Source organism: Anguilla anguilla, chromosome 14 (genome assembly GCF_013347855.1).
Source record: "Anguilla anguilla isolate fAngAng1 chromosome 14, fAngAng1.pri, whole genome shotgun sequence".
NCBI lineage: Eukaryota > Metazoa > Chordata > Actinopteri > Anguilliformes > Anguillidae > Anguilla > Anguilla anguilla.
This window is the reverse complement of record NC_049214.1, coordinates 12,355,026-12,373,288: the sequence shown is the minus strand read 5'-3', so window position 1 is coordinate 12,373,288 and position 18,263 is coordinate 12,355,026. Positions and strand designations below refer to the sequence as shown.

General features: G+C 36.9%; 2 long non-coding RNA genes across 2 annotated transcripts in view; one reads left to right on the top strand and one right to left on the bottom strand.

Annotated features, from left to right (window-relative positions):
* The window catches only part of LOC118212397, a 51,587-nt gene extending 46,850 nt beyond the window's left edge, over positions 1-4,737 (bottom strand). The window contains exon 1 of the long non-coding RNA XR_004762211.1: positions 4,252-4,737. This is a non-coding gene — a long non-coding RNA (uncharacterized LOC118212397). The remainder of the gene's footprint in view (positions 1-4,251) is intronic.
* LOC118212398 overlaps positions 1-18,263 on the top strand; it is a 190,871-nt gene that overhangs the window by 68,892 nt on the left and 103,716 nt on the right. The window lies entirely within an intron of this gene.

The following is an 18,263-nucleotide window of genomic DNA, read 5'->3' as shown; positions in this document are numbered from 1 at the left end:
AGCCATTGGAAGTGATTTTTTTTTTAAATGATAAAAATAAATGAGTAAATAAATTAGTATATTATTATTGTTGTTGTTATAGTTGTATGTTGAAAATTAAAATTCAGATATTGCTTGCGTGTGTGTGTGTGTGTGAGAGAGAGAGAGAGGGGGGGGGGGGACGAGAGCGAGAGAGAGAGAGTGTACCCGCCGCGTGACTTATTATTCAAGAGACTAATCAAACTTCACAAATGTTATATTTTTTCTTGAGTGAGAACAACTAACAGCTATCACCTAGGCGTTAAAATGTTACTGCATTTATATATCCAAATTTAGCATCCCTTTCAATTTCACCTATTTTTATGATTTTATAAAATTGTGGTTTCAAACAGTCAATCCAACCTTTTTTGTCTTATATCTTATTTGGAATGTCTTCTTTAAGGTCTTTAACATCCTCCCAGAGTCCACGATGATCCTGGAAGCAGTTTTTACTTTCGGTTATCTAGCTTTATGACGACCAACACACTCATACAGCTAGATAACCAAAGATAACAACCCACTTCCCATCCTTCAACTGTATTCCATGCAATGTTTCCAACGTTTTGCATTTGACGTCCTTGAAAAAAAGTTTTAAATCCTCTCTCCGTGGTATTGTTTTTACAGCCAAACCACCCCCCCCCCCCCCCCCCCCCCCCCCACCTCCCAAAAAAAAAAAAAACGGATCCGCCCTTGATTGCGATCGCTGTCATTCAAAGTTTAGCCGAACTTTTCCCTCTAAAAATTAGCTTTCCAATCGAAGGAAAATCCTATCCAAGGGATTTCATCCAATTGGCATGAAGTGTAGCCTATGAGCAATCAATGACGAGGTACGATACGATTTACAAAATTACGAATTAGCCATCCTTGGACAGGCCTGTATTTGTATTGTAAATCGGATAATTCTCACAAAATATTCCGTTGCCTGTAGTAACACGTTGTGGTACGAACAAAATCCTGCGTAGCCAGTCAATTGAGTATACTGTGGGGGAAAAATGTATGCTCCTGTTCCAGAATCAAGCGTGGAGAAGATATAAGAATCATATTTCGCCGTCGCTTCCGATTATGCTGCTGACGCTTTTTTTTTTAAATCCCAGATGAAACTTAATTGCACGTAATGAGCGAGGAGAGCTCGCGATGGGTCTCCGAGCATAACACCGCAGAGAGAGAGAGAGAGAGAGAGAGAGAGAGAGATGCCGTCCTTCCTGCTTGTCGCTGCCAACGGTCTGGAAGGAAAAAGGGCCATCATTGAGGGAGGGGGGGGCTTGCAGTACCAAAATCTGGACCAACCCGACGAGGTCAAAGGTCCCAGACCGCGGGAGTGTATGGTAATGATGATTTTGTGAGAAGTCTCAAGTGCACGTTTATATTTAGTTAAATGCATGAGTGAGCAGCGGTCTCGCGCGCCATTGCCAAGGGGACTGGAATCATTTCTTCTTCCCTCAACGTTCTAAAAACCCAAGAAAGGAATATTGTTACGTGGCCTGTAAACCGTCTTCTTGCACGAAGATTGCTGTAATTTCCAGTCGGGGATGCATTTTCTCTTCTCGCATTTTCTCTTCTTGATCAGATGCTATACACATATCCCGGCCTGGTTTATTGATCATATGGGTCCAAGTAACACAGTGAGTCGGCGTATTATTGCATTGGTAGTCGGCTTTGGTGTGATATTTTAATGACCTCATATCTCATATAATAGGTATGGAGAATATCTACAGGGATTTACAGGTATTCGAATACATTCACATCTGATACTTTTCTCATATGCCGTAAAACAGTACGTTGTTTCTCCTCAAGGAATGGTGTAATACAAGGTAGGTTTTATTTTTTCGTAAGTTGCACACTCATACACACCCAAACCTCGTCCGATGCTATTTAGCTGACAGTATATTGGTGCCATTCCTTGACGCATTTGCTACCGCAGCTTACTGTATCTCGAAAAGACACTGCATTCCTTGCTCAAATGCATATTTCAGAAGGCGTTTGTTAAGGAGCGTCTACCTCACACACGCGAGCTCAATCTCAACGTTCTGATTGTATAGTAGCCTATATTATTCATTATCGTGACAATAACATATCCGCTTAGAGACGATTATCTTATCTGTGACATACTTCCGCGTGTAGTCGTAATACACCAAACACCTCAAAACAGGAGAACCTCACCAAACCGTTTTCATCGTCTGTACAGATAATAGTCTAAACAAGACTCGTGTGTATAAGTGCGGAAGCGAATTCCAGGTTTTGCGATCACCTGCAATTTAGACTACCGATCACAGGTTGTAGCCTACTGCGTTAGCTCGTTTTTCATTTTGATCTTTAATGAAAAAAAAAAACATCTAAATCTAAATTGATTTTGTCACCGTTATGTTGTTCCTGATAATAAATGTGGGTAGCTGTTAGATTTTTTAAAAAGGTAATCGCTATAATATTTCTTGATGGCCTTTTTCAAACACGCCACATTACTCTCTCTCCTCCCTTTCTAACAATTATAACGCTACAGTAGGCTATGTCTGCTACATACAGTCTCTCTCTCTCGCTCTCTCTCTCTCTCTCTCTCTGTGTGTGTGTGTGTGTGTTCCTCAAGCAAGTGTAGGACTTCCAGCGGTACAATTTGGCACACTCAATGTTCTAACAATAGAGTAGGGTAGTTTTACGGTATCCGATTGTTACGCTCCAAAGTAGATTATATAAACATGCTGAATTAGGAGACTGTCTTTGTAACTACACATTTCAGTGATTTGGGATCGTTTTTGTTTAGTTTCTAAGTTTTTTTATCATTGTCTGTTGCTATCCTTGCCTATTGCTAGTGTCTGTATTTATTTACCGTTGCTATATGAAAAGGATTTTATGACGTTTAGGTATATGAATTAGTTTCTTCTTTACGTTTTCTACAGTCTGTATAACTGTAATGGTCCCAGTTGCAATGACTAGTTGGCGCATGTGCGTTGCTCAGTGGCTGAGCATTATGAATCCCATCAGTAATTAAGGGATAGGAAGCAACTGATGACAGTTGTGCACATGCGTCATTAGTGTCCTTCTTTTGCCAGTTGCGAAACCCTGTGACACGCTAAGCAACAGAACTCTTTCAGAATACTTATTACTAAAATTTGATGGCAGCCGTTCGTTCTCCATGATAGACATTACACACGTTTAAAATGTGCTTTCTTCCATGAGGGGAAACATCTGGTTTTGCGCCACTATGAGTTTCAGAATGTCAGTAAGATTTTCAGTTATCCATATATGCAATATAGTTTTAATCTCTCTCTTTCTCTCTCTCTCTCCCTCTCTGTCACACACACACACACGTTGTCGTTGTGTTTGCTGTTTGTATCTTGCTAGATTCCATTTAAACATTACATACACATTTCCAAAAATAAAATATGAATCCGTTCTTATTAAAAGTGTCCATTTCTGTGTTTGTCTGCATTTATTTCGAATTGGGTAGGGCAGTGACGATTTCAGGTCGTCATAATGGTTTGTTTTGCCCTAGAAAAAAAAAGGCTGGTACAAGCTCGCTTGCATTAATTAGCTAAATGTATGGTTTAATCAGTGCGCTGCCGTGACGTCACTGTACAGGAAAGAATTACCCCAGTTTTCTTTCGTATTATGCGTTGATTCTCATATCACGTAAACTGCAAACAAGTGGCACATTTGCATTACAACGCAAATTACAGGAAACTCTCAACACACTACATCAACGAATACATATGTAATAGGTTTCTCGTGTTAGCATGTTTACAGTATTCTTTTTGTAAACGAGACAATGAGCCCCTATCGTAGAGTATATTCTGAAATCTATGGTGTTAGCCACTGAGCGGACGTGATCCGTGGCCCACTAAGAACCTGTTCTTACCAGACTGGAGAAGTGTGGCCAGCTGGTGACAATGGCTAAGACATTGCATCTTTTGGACCTGACGAGTTGAGTAAAATTTTCATTTCTAAACTGAAGGAAACACTTGTCACGCGCCGATAAAATGTTTACAGTAGACTACAGAAGTTTGTTTCCTCAAAAAACGAAATAAATTGTTTTCGAACAATCCAACGTCACAATATGCTGAATACAAACAGAAACAACAGTTAATTAAAAGCAGTCGTAATAACTGATTCAAGTTCCGTCATTGACACCAAAGGTTACTGTTTTTGGACTATCACTACGTCCAGTATCATATTCGCTCTTCACTGCACTGCATATGCATTAGACTGTATTTAAGTCCAAATGAATAAGTATGCACTTACATTTTCAAAATGTGTGCCATATTCTACAGCTGGTGGCTTGAGCAGTCCTGATGAAAATCATCCCTGAATAAAGAATTTCGAACATGTGGAAAGTTCTTTCAAGACTTCCCTCTGAAAATCCATCCGTTTCTCGTCGTGCCTTCATTTAAAATTGCCGCTAATTCTCTGCTCATTACGCTTGCTTCGGCTGCACCGTTAAGATCGAGCATATTCCAACCACATGATGGTGGGAGAGAGAGAGGGGGAAAACTTTCCCACAACATATTTGTCTTCAGCTCCAAATGTAAAAGTGAACTGTTGTGCTGGGAGTGGGCAAGTTTTGGGGGGCTGGCCGAGGCATAGTCCATCCCTCCTTTTAGAGAAGGACGTGCTCTGAAATTCAAACAAGTTATCCATGTCTTTAGTTGGCTGATATAAACTGACGACCCATTGTTCATCTATAGCATCGTTCCCAGACAACGAAGACAGTCATATCTTTGAGCCTTACTGAGGCACGTTTGACAGAAGCCTAGATTATTGCATCGTTTATATATATATATATATATATATATATATGTGTGTGTGTGTGTGTGTGTGTGTGTGTGTGTGTGGCGGTAAAATAAAGAAAATATGTTTAATTTGGTAATATATACAATAATTAATAGCCTTCATTTATTTAAATATAACGTACACAAATATCCTTGATAAAAACATTTTTTTAAAGTTTTCCCTTCAGCTCAATTTAGGCAGTTTAATTGCTGATGATTATTAATTACAAAAGTAAACCGTATCTTTTCACTAATTGTGGGTATAGGCTTTACGTATCATCTAGCCTACATAACTTAACACCCAAGTTTCGCTCTCTTTCTGCAGTACCATTGGCCCATTTTGCGACCAAGTGTCTATTGTGTGTACAAATATAAAATATATAATAGAACAAAGATTATATATAAACGCTATATGTCAATATTCGTATGTTCCAACTTCATACTGTAGGCTACAGGTGTATTTATTGACTGCATCCTCACATTATATCACCACGTGCCGATGTTCTTTTTGCGCCTTCTGTGCTACCATTCATGGCAAAATGTCAATACCTATTAACAAAACCAGTGAGAGCATTTATATATGGTATAACGCTGACTCGCTCTGGATTACACGTTGGTGTCCATTACATGTTGTTGATCTGATTTCAATATTCTGCCTTAGTTTTTATCTTAAAACTATATCGTTTCATAATATCCCGTGTGATAATAGATTTTGTCTCCAAATTTTAATGCGAAATTCAGAATCTCGGCGCTCGCCTTGAAGGTTTCTTTTTTGCACTCGAAATTCAGGTTTCCATCGCAGACTTATCCGTCTGACTCCAAGGGATTCACGTTGTGGTTTAGCAGCGAGGTCACGTCCAATGACGTAGTCTAGTATATTTGCTACGCGCAGCCATATTTAAATACATTACGGAAATTAGCACATCAAAATATGCAAATCCTGCTTGCATAGTCTTTCTTCCCACAGACGGACTATTTTTTTCCCTGAACCTATTTATTTCTTCGCAAATTTAAAAGCTTTCATTTACTTTATATATACATTTGTTCCGCCAAGCTCCAAGCATGTGTGCTGCATGTTATGAGAATCCGGGGACGTGTTATGAAGAAGCGGAGAATTCTGCCGGGGAAATCGTCAGTGCATAATGAGACAGCTACTGCGCCTTTCTCACAGTTCCGTTGCAGTTGGTTCCAGCCTCTGTACTGTTTTAATATTGATTCATTTGTAAGGTAGATTCGCATTTACTTTAATTTTTTATGTTTCTAAAAGTATTTTAATGTAATTGTTTTTAATTCAAGGTGTATGTCTGGGTGCTAGCTATATATATATATATATATATATATATATATATATATAATATGTGTGTGTGTGTGCGTGTGTGTGTTTATGCATAGAAAAATATTTAGAAGTCCTCGTTTCATAATACACAGTCTTACTGTATGAGTAGCAAGAAAGGCACATTATGGAACAGTCATACTAAATATGGTCTTAGGTGGGTGACGCAGGCAATGCACATCATTATATACATTACATCTCGCGTTCATTTTTAGTCGCTCATTTTAAAGTATTATTATTATTATTATTATTAATTTGTGTATTATGTATAACAGTCTATGGTCCGCCTTATCCGTGGACAAATTAATATATTATTTGATGACATTGTCATGTAGACAACTATGGAGCTGTATTTGGGGCTTAGCAAGATATAGGTTAGACTGTACTTTTGACAATTAGAAGAAACCCCTACCAGAATAATCAAAATCGTTTCTCCTATTAAACTTACACTCTCTCCCCCCCACATACACATACACATATATTCCAGATATTTGTTTTCATTAAGAAAATTACCAACCAATTGCGGTTACCAACCCTGACAATTGCGGTTACCAACCCTGACCCATGACTTCCACGGCTAACCAGGCTGAATGATTTTGAGTCGGCTACTTTGCGCGCCGATGTGATTTTTACCTGTGATGTGCCACTGACAGACTGCAACCGGTCAGGGTCCGTGTGTTTTTTTTTGCCATTTTCGAGAATATAGTTTACGACACCAAATTCTTTCGTATTTTCGAGGGAAAAAAAATACATACATAAAATTTAATTTTTTAACTAATTATTTGCTTTCCTGCTTATACGAACAACATGCAGGCCTATACACAATCTCATCAAAGCTATTTCTGAAGTTTCATATTATACAATCTGCGCGATTTCCCCCTGTCCTGTCATACGTCGGCTGGAAACGAGATTGAACCGAACTTGTAGCCTTACCATCTTTATGCACGTTCACTACAAATCAAACAGATCACCCGTCACTCGAATACTTGCCTTCTAAGACCCCACTCAAGAACCAACAGACTCAAGTGATAGAGTAGGACTTGGCATTTTTTTCAGGACATAGTTATATTCTTTACTGTGTTTTTACACACACACACACACACACACACACAGGCCTACCCTTTTTTTAACGTGCTCAAAACATATCTTAATAAGCACGCGAAAACTGGGCGTGTATGGGCATTGTTTTGCGCACTTAGGAAACAAATATGTCAGTGGCGATCGATGCATGTTTACAGCTATGTAGGCTTTAGCCTAAACGCATATCGGACGCACTTATTTTCAATTAATTTTATGGTAAGGCACCAGCACTCGGTTTGCAGTGATTACAGTGATAATTTTAAAGCAAGTATTATTGTCATATTTTCACTAATTATTTAGTCGACCTTATTTTTGAAAGTGAGTACCTTTACCTTTTCCTCCCAATGCGTTACAGATTAGTCTGTTTTATCTTAAAGAAGCCAGATAGATAGATAGATAGATAAATAGATAGATAGATAGTTCGATTAGGTGGCCGACAATGATAAAATGTTTGGACTCAATTATATTTTTGTGTACAGTAATCCAATAATGTCTACACATGAGTCAGTGCGAACGACTGGTTTACATCCTTAATTATTGAAGTAGCCTTCTGTCAGTAAATTCAAAAAGTAATTGTAAATTCAAATTGTGGTCGTTGTATTAAAACTGGATTCTGCAGTCTATCAAGTGCGCTACCCGAAGTGAAGTCTGCTCAGAACAATACGACTAGATTAAGATCGAATGTGTGTGCACGTGAGAAAGAATGGTTGTTAAAAGAGGTAGACTATTCTAATAAGAAATTGTCATGTAATTCTGTTTGATAAGACATCATATACACATTAAAACATCAACGGGCTTTAATTCGGATGTTTGACGAGATTTCCCAGTGGAAGCTTTGATTTTGTAAAGATAGTCTCGACAAAAGCTTATTGTTGCGTGACTGCGGCACCCAGTGGTAGCTTGGGAGTTTTACCTAAATCAAGCAATGCTCCAAACAGATATTTTGAATATTTTAGCTTGCAATAGTTTCATTCATTAAAATCAAATGATCTGTGTCTGTAAAAACGATATCAATTGAATTTTCTGTAAAAATGCAAACTGGACTGTCTGTCTGTTTTCTTCTTTTTCTAAAAGCAAGTTGTCCTCGGAGTTATAATAAACGTAAACCAATATGCACTTTTTCGTTTTTCGGTTTGAATTAATAGCCAATTTAATCGATTAAAAGCCATAGTTTACGCGAATAACACGAAATAAATATATTGTGATACGGACATGAATATTATTTAAACGAACGCGTTTATATATGAAGTGTATAGTTGCTTATATTCATAGTGTGTGTTAACATTTTTAATGTTACGCCACGCCTAATGTGAATTCAGTCGACTTTAACGATGTTTTTAGTTGGGCAATTATATATTTTTATTTCTGTCTAAATCAAGATTTACATGCAATAAAACAACATTTTTCTTATTATCATTAACTCAGAAACAAGCCCCATCGCAAATAGTTGGGTCATTTACAATAGCCTATTATAATTCGCCATTTTCATTACTATTTTAAGGCACATTGTAGCCTCCTTAACGTGAGAAGTGTGGAGAAAATTGGAGAGAACCAAAACTTCAAAAAGATTATCCTTTACTTTATGTTAAGAGTAGGCCTACTTTAATCGAATAGTCTTTGCAGAGGCTTACGATTATTAACATCAAGCACAATCATCGATCTTATTCTGTATATTCTAACATTAACCAATCACACGGTTTGTGAATGCATATCATGCAGTAGATTAATTATCTAGGAACAGTGATATAAGTTGTGTTAATGTGACAAGACAGATCCGTAGCCTAAATGTAGCTTTTGTCCTTTAGCATGTCACAGGTGTGCCGAAGAATTAATTTGTAACATGGATTCGTGTTCGCTAATAAACTGTTCACACACGCAAATACGCCTGTTGTGGATTGATACACAGAAAACAAAAAGAAACTGAGAAGACTGAAGACTGCACTCAACATAGCATTAAATAATTTCTCTTGATGCTTAATAAAATTATGTCTTTCCGTAAAAGTAGCACGTTTATCACCTTCGTTACGTTTTTCTGGCCCAGTCTCCATGTCTCCATCAATAGCTACTATCAGTCTGTTCACGTGAATTTATATCACCTCAGTAGCAATTATCTTGTAGCATTTTTTAAAAAGTAATATTATAAGGGACTGCAAACGCAACCAGAAAGGGTGCGTGTTAGAACTTTGGATTAGGACCTGCTTATGTTAAGTTATAACTAAGTGTATATTTATTGGTGGTTTTGCTCGATAATGGGTAAGATTAATTAATAGGTTTAATTAGAAGTAAGCCTATGTAATTTCGGAGAGTCCTGATAGCTGGTGATTTTTAGTGTTTGCCATTATTTCGATTTCGATCATTTGTCACCTTTGTTGTATCTTAGAAATCTTCGCGTTTCATGTGTGATTTAAATAAAGAAAGCTTCAGTGTATTGCGACATATGAGTAGAAACTGTAATTACTGAGCTGCCAAATGTATTTTGTCCTTTGAATAGCGATTTTAAACATGTAGTCGACCTTCTCATTTTTATTACCCAACATTTTTCGTTCATTTCAGAGATAGACAAATTCGTGAAAATATACAAAAAATAATAAAATAAATACAACACTTGCTTTAATTCGTTCATAATAAACACATTGTGCCATTGTGAATTTCAATCTGAAGCAAATGCCTTCATTTTCACTAGATTACAGTGGTTTAGATTATGATCAACCACAGCAATGTACATTATTATTATTGTTGCTGTTGTTGTTGTTGTATTTATTATTAAAATAATAATAATATTATTATTAATAATACTAATAATAATAATAATAATAATAATAATAATAATAATAATAATAATAATAATGATGATGATGATGGTGCACATTTGCATCATTGAATAGATTTGCAGCATTTAAGACCTATATGTACAGGCCCATAGTAGAATGTTCTTGTAAAGGATATTATTATTATTATTATTATTATTATTATGGGAAATCAAATGTATTTCATATTAAATGATGTTCCATACACATTGTTCTGGTTCTTGAGTAATAGAGACATGCTGACTGCATTGACACAGTAACTATGTCTACATTTCATCTGTTTTATTATATATATATATATATATATTTATACACACACACACACACACACACACACACACACACACACACACACACAACAATACACACTACAAAATATATAAAATTGTGTGTGTGACCTCTAGTGGTCAATGTTCGAAATGGCTCAATCAAGGAAAAATTACCTGGCCTGACTTGGTTTGAAAAAAAGTTTTTCTAGAATAAATTATTTTTCAAAAGTGAACAGTCAGTTGAAAGGATAAAATTAAACTACATGAAAAACGTCCACACACCGTGATAATTACATATAAATAAGTGTTAGACAATACCAAATGTTGTTGCTGGAGAAATTAGATTCTGTTTAAACGCACCCCATGTAGGCTACTGTACTCGCGAATATATATATATATATATATATATAGCAAAAGCAAATCAAAGTGTGCCTCAGTTGCACGGATGTTCTGCCTTTCCATAAATCGACCTATAAGTAGACTGCCGAAGATTTCTCAATGGATCCGCGTAGCATTTCCCAATTTACTGAACAGAAAATGTTACCCAAAATCAGCCTATTCTGAAGCGCCAGAAATAACTGCTTGGAAAACATGGATCAGCAAAATGATGAAATGCAAAATGTTTAAGAACAAACGATCAAAACGCATTTTATTTCACAACTGGTTCAAATAACTTGCATATTTCACACGGGCAGTAAGCTACCAGGCCAAGTAAGTAGGATTCATTTTGTCTGTCAATAGCAGGCGTCCGTTTGATGACCTAGCTCTGCTGATCTTAAGCATGCCCAAATTTTTGTCACCACATTCTTAGAGCTGAATATCCCATAGACAGGGTCGACAATGCCATACCAAATAATTATCCAATAATTGATTGTAATAATATGATTATTCTCCCATTTTTAAAAATTAACCTATTATTATTATTATTATTATTATTATTATTATTATTATTATTATTATTATTATTATTATTATGTTTTAAACAAAATACGGAGCAACATTAAGCATAAATGTTTTTTTTTTTAAATTGTTTTGGTTTGGCGCAACCCACAAAAATAGAAGGAAGAGAATGAATAATTTATTCAAAAATAAGATAGGCCTACAGAATATAAATGTGGAGGGTTTGCCAAGTGTCGTGCGCATCGCAAAGAAAATGTAAAAAGCCATGAAGCAGAAGTGTTATTGTTTGACAGACCTCTAATATAAATAGATTAACTAGGCCTATGTCTAAGTTAAGTTAAATCATATTTATAACAGGTTTCGTGTTAACTGCACAGAGAACACGAAAATGTAGCCTATGTATGTACATCTATGTAACTTCTTTAATGGCTCATTTTTTCAACAGGCCTTAATCAGATTTGTCCTTCATGGCATTTATAAATAATGTTACGTCTTCATGCCTACGGACGAAACTGGGTCTTTGCTACGGTGAACATACACGTTCCAAATCTAAGAAGCACGTGTCTTAAAGATTTCTGGAATTTCAGATAGTACTGATCGAGCGACTGCAGGGTGCCACTGAAAATAACACCAGTACCAAAGGATGCAAGCAAGCGTGGTCTCTTGTGAGGCGGAGACAATTGTGTACTTATGCCCCCTGTTGGCTAATTGTATAGATTCACTGATGAAATAAGTAAACTAATGAGTGTCTTCCTCTACTGCTCACAATGTAAATTAATACGGCACAACAGAATATGACAGAAATAAAGGCTGATATAATACGGATCGCCCTGTATTAATTTATGTGTACAGACATCTAACATTTAATGAGATTCCTCTTTACTATAATCAGTTATCAGTAATTAATAATGGGGGTTTGCGCCTTAGAAACGGACAGTAACTTCGTTCTCACTGCCGTGAAAATATACGACTTCTGTATAGGCTACAAATTATACGCAGATCATTATGGCCATTAAGTTTTCGTCACTTATAATCCACAGACTTTTTGGGTTTTTATCATGTCGCCTGTTCGAAAAAATCCACTAAGTCTATTCGCATAAATGCAAATAAGAACATTTGAAATGAGGCCAAATCGTACCATGCACCATGGCTGAATTAAAAAAAAAACGAGTAGGGTTCGAATGTTGCACTGATGTCAACAAGTGCCGCTAACTCAAATCATATGCCTTTACGCAAAACAAAAGAAAAAAAAAACTTGTCCTGGTAGATCCTATGGGCGATTGTATAAGTGCGTCAGACTTAGTTGTCTAAATCCAATTCGACGATGCATTCTAACGGGAACTTTACTGGTCACCCCTACCCGTCGACAGTCGGTAATATGCACGAACGAAGTAAAGATCACAATGGCAGCAAAAACCGGAAGCAAGGTTCAGAAACTTGTGATGACCAACAAGAATGATTATCGTTTATCGTTTTTGCTTAATGAAAGCTCCAGTTAGAACATATTCTGGTGAGTAAGTAAAAAAAAATACCACTTCTAAGAGAATTTCGATTTGATGCCAAGCCCTGCTGCTGATTTGCACTAAGATAAAGAGCAATTTCCTGACAGGAGTCGATGACGTTTATAAAGAGTATAAATGGCTGAGATGGATATGAGCTGTGTTTCATTGCTGATGTGTGGGGCAAGCAACAGCCTCAGCCGTGGTCCCCCTGTAAGCTATGTCGTGTGTGTCGCTTTAGGTTCTGGTGGTGATATGCTACTTTATAATGCAGTGTATCTAATTCTGTCAGAAGCAACAATGCAACACAAATGATAATACAATTCTGTGATAAATCAACAAATATAATTTATACAAGTCAAGCAGGGTTAGCATTACAGTTAACTGCTCTATCAGGGTCCATTTTAAGCACCCATTTGCCTTACACTGTCTATGAAACTACAGTGTGAAACTACAGCATCTCAGGTGTGGTGAAGTTGATTTCAGATAGATCAATACACTGAGCATTAAGTTAATTATTTCTCTATAGTACAAACTACATTGAGTTTTGTCTGACAGTTGTGCTAGTGATACTGCTAAAAGCACACCCCCTCTCCTCAATCTCTTTCTCTATCTAACACACGCACACACACACACTCTCACACACACATGCACACGCACACACACACGCACACTCTCACACACACATGCACACGCACACACACACACACTCTCTCTCTTTCTCTGGTACACAAACTCACTCACACACACGTGCATATGCACACAAGTAGTCTCTCTCTCACTTTCTCTCTCTCTCTCTCTCTCATTCACACACACACACACACACACACACGCTTGCTGTGTAACCTGGGTGGGCTGTATGAAAGCTGTTGCATTATGGCTTTTAGCGCCAGTACTGTAGAAAGCATATGCCGTAGGTATGTGCTGTCCAGCCATATAGCTAAGCTTAGCTGTGGTAGAAAGCATGGTGGTCACCACTGTGTGGGTGTTTTATTTCCTGCAGATCCACTAATCACTGGTTCACGGTAAATTGGTCAGTGGCGCCAATTCCATTAGTCACACAGGACCGGGGACAGAGCAGGACTACGTAATGACAGAGAAACATTTCTCTTATTATTTTATGTTTCAATTACTTTGGGAAGAATAAAATGCTCTGCGATCTCCTTTCCACACATTACACCATGTACTGTATGTACTAAATATACCTCTCATCAACAGTAATTGGGTTTTAACTAATCATACAAAAGAAGTAAAGTAAAACAGATGTGACAGATATGAAGTTTGACGCCAACTTTGATACACTGGGCAGCAGATGGTGTAATGAAGTGGTGACACCCAGTGGGGAGCAGAAAATAAAACATGTCGAAGGTGGGTAAAAGACATCTCTGTCCCCCATCAGGGCTGTACACACTCACTTAGTACTCCACCCAGATATGTTACCATGGTACAGATTTTCATTTTGAAAAAAAAAAAAAAAAAACATTTTAATGAACAGAATTTCCACATATATTGTGTGGCCAGAATCATCTTTTTTTTCTCCTGGACGTACAGTGATACCCACCTGCAGTGTGTACAAACTCCTGGGGACTTCCCTGTACATCTTGGGCATGTGAGAAACATGTCCCCGGGAACCCAGAGAACATGCCATGCTGGCTCTGAAGGGCCACACAAAGGCACAGGAATTCATGCACTGTGCAACATTGTATTCACTATTTCTGAATCATTATCTGAAATACTTTTCCCCAATGGAACACTTATTTATTTGTTTGTAAAGAACATTGTTACTGTCCTTCTTCTTCTTGTGTGAAAAAGTTATCCCTGGAACATGTTTTTCGTGTGGGGAAGACATTGCACCTGGGTGATCTTGTGAAAGTCTGTCTCATATGGGTAAATGTGTGTAACTGGGTCTGAGGAGCTGGAGGTGTGCTGGACACAGCTGGATAAAACAGCTGCACTTTTTAATACTCATTGTTGGAGCTTGTTTACAAAGCTCTCACAAAACAGGTGGGCTTCAACATTTGAGTTTTTCCTCTTTGCCTTTTTTCAAATAAACTGGGAAAGCATTCTCTAGCAGAGGTGTACATGTCTTTCCATGTGATTTGTAGTTTGAGTGGTGCATTTAAACATTTTTCATCATGCACCTTTAACTATGAATATATTAATCAAGTGTAAGAATTGCTGTTTCTCACCTTTAAAGAATGGCATTGTGGTTTCTGACCAGAAGAACAAGAGATTCTTCACCTACTGTTTGTCACATACCTACTTCACAATTCCCTGCAGGGATACAGTATGTGATATTAAGTGGGAGATTATATAGCAAATAAACCACACACAGACCTCAGTAACTAAGAAAGCCAGTAAATTTACTGAATTGTCTGCAAAATACAAATAATGTTTTTTCCAACAAGAGAATCTTTATTTTATTTCCATATTCGTATTCACTACAGACAGCTGAATGAAGTCCCTTGAGATACAGAGATGTGGGTTTTTATAATAACATCTTGTCTTCAAGTGGCGACAAAGGCCAGCTTATGCCACTGTGAGCCTCTTTTTTTTTAAAGTTACAAACATGTACTTCAGACGTTCCCCATTTCAGGTTTTGTACAAGCTACATTTGTTTCGACTGTTTTTTGTGTATTTTTCTGTGAATTATTTATGAATAGAAACAACTTTTTTTCCAGAATAAAATTGAATAAAACAAAAAAAAAAAACAAAAAAAAAAAAACTGTTGGAGCAATCCTAGAACTGTGTGTGGATTATATGATTGATAAAGCAAATCAATACAATGCTGTTACGCAATGCCTTAGAAACACTGTTGTCATCATCACTGTTCTTACACAGAATTTAATCAATAATTAGCATTTGAGGTACTGTATGGGTCAGTATGAGGTACAAACAGATTTCAGGTCACAGAACTGGCAGATCCAATTGCAAAAAAAAAAAAAAAAATTAAAGAAAAATAATAGTAATAATAAATAAAATGATTACAGAAGCACTGCTATACTGATCAGAAGTATTGAAGGATTGCTCCATGTCTTTGGTTAAAAAAACATATGAACAAAATCCATTATCTGAACCCTTTGAAGCACATTACAGGAAAAAAAAGAACAGTACTCTGATAAGTATCTCCGTTAAGTGCCCAGGGGAACCACAAAGCAGATGTGACAATATTGACCTGTTTTGTTACATAGAAAATGGGGTAAGACTTTTGAATGTGGTGCTGTTATAAATCCATAATAAAGTAGTAAAAACTAAATTGTGTATGATTTTAAAAATTATTGATGGTTTTCCAATGTTATTATTGGTGTTCAATTTATTATTAAGGAGACCAGTGTTGCCAGATTGAGAAAAGGCTGCAATATGTTTGGTTTATATTGGAGGAACTTTATGACACATAAACTAACAATTATTATTGTTATTACAACAATAAACATAATATTTATACATTACTAGTTATTCATTCTTTATTGAGCCTTTATAACAGAGCCATGTTCCAAAGTGTTACTGAAAATAAGCAATCCCCCACAGGCAGTTCAGGCAAATCAGTGTTCAGAATGTTAGTCCAGTGACTGGAGAATCCGAAATATTGACAGCTTTATTTGCTGTAACTGGTATCGGTGGTGTTACCAAGATATTTTAAGTGAACACCCCCACAGACCAAACAAGGAAAAATTCATTGCTTTTTCCCAAGGTCATTACATATTCCGGATATAATCATTAAAAACGTAAACATAACCGTTAAAAAATCTGAAAGAGTATGGGAGGGCAATGTGAAAATAAATTTGTACACATTTTTGTACGCACTAATATCATTTCATCATTAGTGTTCTTTAAACAACACGCAATTGAAGCTCAAAGTTACAACATGGAAAGAGCCACTGGTTTTGGTTTCACATTAAATGCTGATGTTGCCTTAACTGTGTGTACTCACGACTGTGTTATTTAATGGACAATAATAGAAAAATGAACATGACATAGAACATAACTTCTAGGGCTCCGCCCCTTAAATCTGACTTTGTGCATGCGGCATTAACACTGTAACCTCATATTAACTGCACACAGCTTTGATAGCAATAACCTTAACATTGAGTAACAGCAGATCCAGTATAATGAGGCAGAGGCCGAGAGAGAGAGAGATGCCTAGCTTTCTGTAAAAAAGTGACGTGTCAAAATCCCAAATTGTGCTTCTCCTTAACCAGCTCCCCTGGTTCCTACGTTGTTACTTTGCTATGCTATAATTTCAAGTCACATTTGTCTGGGGAAAGAGGAACCCTGTCTAGCTGTCTCACTCCTCAGGCCATGCACCGATACAACACTTCCCCCGTTCACACTCGACATGGACCAAATTCTCCACAACAGCCACAACAACACTAACAACAGCTAAAAAAAAGGAAAAGCAAAACCGTCAAGGTTACAAATGCTATAAAATATGCTATTTCAATAGTTCAAAATTGTCATTTCTCGAGGTCAAATCGCACATCGCTTTTCATCTGACTCCTAATTCGAGCTCCAGCTCGCTTGGGATGGTGCGTGACCAAACACCGTCCCGAACTCAAGTAAGGGGGTGGAGGCGAAAGGTTTGGGCACTATATATACAATATCCTGCCAAAATATTTAAAATAGGACAAACCCCCGCCACCATGCCTCACCCGTGGTATTTGGTAGAAATTCTAACACTTTGGTTTCACTGAAGTGTGACTTTAACTTTCTTCTTTTTTTTCACCAAACAGGCACACAAACGTGTGTTCAAGCTTTAATGGGAGTGTTGCATTTCCGTGCATGGGAACAGCCAGCCAGTTCCCATGATATGTCATCGTCTGTACAGAGGTCTTCTAATAATACAGGTAACCTGTGAATAGGTCGACAGGTGGATCATTGTAGCTGGTTAGGTTAAACTAAACATACCCCTGAATAGTTCTGTTAGCCATCAAACAGAACAGCACATGTGCTACTGCACATACATAACCCCACTAATAAGATAAAACGTTGTTTGCTATGACCATTATTATATATTCATATATTAGAAAGCTATACACAAGCATGTTAATTTCACAGATTTTTTTTTTTTTTTAAAGATTCTTAATAATATTATATATATATAATAAGAAATACACTTTAAAAACAAAAACCTCTACAAAGAGAAAACAGTTATTTGTTCAGCAAAGCATGGGTTTTAACCTCTGTCTTCATGGCTTAGGGTAGTGCTTTCTATACAAAAACCCATGTAATTTATCATCTCCTAGGCTTTTCATATAATAGCAAAGCTATCAAAAACACATTCTGGCTTATATAAACTACAAAAAGCCACAAATGCTTTGCATTTTATTCCTTTTTTTTTTTACGAAAATATACGCAAAATGTATCGTACATGTTTCTTATTCTGATTACGTAATTCTAGACCTGAATTTTGTGTAATTATCTAACATGGCTCTTAAAGAAAAGTATGGTCCACTTTTACTGAGTTCTGATTGATCATGGCATTAATTAGCTCCATACTTTGAGGGAAAATATTTGACATAGGTCCAGGTCGTGGGTCTGCAGGTATATCCTGTGTGATTCTTCAAAAGTTGCATATCAGCTTTTTATCTCTTTTGTAA